Source organism: Rhinopithecus bieti, unplaced genomic scaffold, assembly GCF_001698545.2.
Source record: "Rhinopithecus bieti isolate Rb0 unplaced genomic scaffold, ASM169854v2 scaffold_6371, whole genome shotgun sequence".
NCBI classification, from domain to species: Eukaryota; Metazoa; Chordata; class Mammalia; order Primates; family Cercopithecidae; genus Rhinopithecus; species Rhinopithecus bieti.
In genome coordinates, this window is record NW_016805121.1 from 473,717 (window position 1) to 476,972 (window position 3,256).

The following is a 3,256-nucleotide window of genomic DNA, read 5'->3' on the forward strand; positions in this document are numbered from 1 at the left end:
AGAAAGAAAGAAAGAAAAAGAAAGAAAGAAAGAAAGAAAGAAAGAAAGAAAGAAAGAAAGAAAGAAAGAAAGAAAGAAAGAAAGAAAAGAAAAGAAAGAAAGAAAGAAAGTCTTTTTTTTTTTTTTTGAGATGGAGTTTTGCTCTTGTTGCCCAGCCTGGTGTTCTACGGCGCAATCTCGGCTTACTGCAACCTCTGCCTCAATTCTCCTGCCTCAGCCTCCTGAGTAGCTGAGATTACAGGTGCACACCACCAAGCCCAGATAATTTTTGTATTTTTAGTAGAGACAGGGTTTCACCAGATTGGCCAGGCTGGTCTCGAACTCCTGACCTCAGGTGAGCCTCCCACCTCAGCCTCCCAAAGTGCTAGGATTACATCGTGCCCGGACTTGTTTTTCTTTATGATCCCTATAACACAGAGATCATAACTGAGTCCCAAAATTGAGTTTCGTTGATCTAGCTGCACTAATGTGTCCAATGACTTCCAGGATGTGGAAGCCTTTTTTTTTTGGTCAGTTCTAGACCATATCATACATCACCCCAGAGGTGAGAAGGTAGAGGAGTGGGGTGAAATCCTACCCAAACCTGATGTTATTTGTTTATAATTATAGTAACTATGTGTGTGTTTCTTCCAGCCCAGGCCTGGCCTCTCCACCGTTCATGTTTAAATTCTATTTTTGGGTAAATCACTCCTAAGCAGTCAATCAGCTTGTATTGTTATGCCAGTGATACATACCTAGCTTTATCGCTTTCTCAAACTTATCACAGTGTGGTTTGCTGTATATTAAAATTTGGCTCTGCAGGGAACTCCATGATAATTTCAGTTGTTGCAGGAAAGGAAAATACATGGTAAAGATAACATCATTGGGAAGTTGTGTGTCAGTTTGCTTTGAGGAATTATCTGATTCTTCCATGCATGGGGCTTAATTCAATTTTAAAGTTTTCATCTGCTAAAAAGCTATAGCTATAGAAAACTTTGGGGTATGGTATATGCTTATCTGTTACTAACAGATAAAGGGAACAAAATGATATATTTAGTGAATTCATCCTTCTATGAACATACTTCATGGTTCATGACACAGATGACAAGGGTCAGTAAAGTGATCACTTCAGCAATGCTGCCCCCACGAGCTTCTCAAGGAAAGACATTAGCACTGTGCAGCATGGCAATGAGAGGAACATGGATTTGGAACTATAAGACTGGGTTTGTGTCTTAGTTCTACACTCACTATTTACAAGGCCCTGAACAATTCACTTAACCATTATGTGGGCCTCCATTTCTTTATCTATAAAGTAAGAATAGCAATATCTGTGATCTCTTGAGAAAAAAAAAATGTTTTTAACGTGAAACAATATTCCCCTGAGATTTACCAAACTCCATTTTAATTGTAATTGATGTATACCAAAAGATAAAATAAATTAATTAGGGCATGCTATTAGAAATACTGGCAAGGGAATATATTTGATACAACTAACAATGATTGGGTATGGAACGAAAGATTATCTTAAAATCTGAAACAAAATAAATTTTAAATTGTAAAATTTTTTATTTAAAAAACTACCTAGATCTATATGGATTAAAAGTTTATTCTTTTACAAAATGTTTTTCATATCCAGAACATATAATCTTCTATAGAAAAATCCAGTACCACCTGTACTTTGGACAATGACAACCATGTGTTCATTTTACACAGGGAATTCTGCCTTGGTTTGAGCCATGTCTCTGCACATAGGAGAAACTGCTTATTTACACCCATTGCCCACCTCCTACAGCAGCAGGAAGGGTGACTCTGTGTCTTTGTTATTCTTCTTTCTCCAGGATTTCACTCTTCCTTGTCTTCCATGCACCCATTTTTATATCCTGGGAACTAGGCATTGCTAGGAAGGGCAAATAGTTGTGGGATGGAGTTAGAAAGGGCTTCATTGAGGCAGAATAATTCTAGTATAAGCAATTAGCAAAAACTGTTGGACATAATCCTTGCCCTAAAGGACCTCTGACAAACTACTTAGAGAAAATATATAGATACATATAACAGAAAATAATACAATACTGGATTGCTAAGTATAAATAAAATATATAAAAGTATCTACTATGTAGAAAAAAACAATAGGGGTGCTACGTGTGGTTAACAAAGATGATCACTCTTGGTTGAATTTATTTTCCTGGAAGCTCAAATTTTAGATTCAATTTTATATTCATTTGTAGCATTTAAATGTGAAAATGAAATGAGCATATTTTAAGAAAGAAAAAGTTTTATATTAAAAATAGAATAACAACATCTGTCCTACACAACAGGGTAGGTATGAGGTTCAAATGAAATAAAGCTTATTCATCCACTTGTTCCTCCTGTAAATGAAATGCCTCATAGGCTGTGTCCTATTGACCTTTGTGAGTTTCAGTGTCTAACCCTGTACCTGGCAGTCAAAGTATGATCAACAAATGTTTGTTGGATGAACAGATAAATTAAAAAATAAATGATCAAACAGATGAATGAATGAATGAATGAATGAATGATAGCCATGACATAGAAGGAAATAACAAATATTGTTTAGCACTGGCTCAGGGTGGTTCTGAGGTTAAACAATATTTTGACAATATTTCAGATTCCTGAATTTGACTCTGCACATTTTTCCTGGGCTTTCCTTAGTAGAAAAGAAGCTAAAGTTCAAGATTTTGAAAGAATAGTGACTGCCTTAGCAAAGAAACAGCCAAGAAAATCACTGCTCTTTTAACTCAAAGAGAAATATTAATTAGGTAAGACATGGGCAAGAAGTAAAATGGAAAACTTGTGAGAGTGAAATGTATTATAATTAACACTTAGTAATTTATCTGAATTTTAGACCATGACCATCTTGTTGCAGGGGTTTTTGAATTATTTAATGTATTTCTGAAGGAAGCCTTTGAAATCCCTGAAGATGACTTTTTACATTTTCATAAAGGTTCTTTCCACTCCCATCTAGATTCTCTACATGAGTTCATGTATGGAACATGTGTGATCAGTAGTCTGGGAAAATTGGAATGGATTTAGGTAAATCTGAGATGGCCCTGCTTATTGATATTAACATTGACATTGACTGGGCAGTCTCCACCATGGAAAAAGATTCCATATGTGTAATTGTGTGATTTCCAGAATTATGTACCCTGAACTGTTAATTTCATAATTGTTAAGTCTTTGTTGAATCATTCCCAATGAGGGACATAGCTCTCTGATTACTCTTTTTAAATTAGGGTAAGCATAGATTCCAATATCTATACAA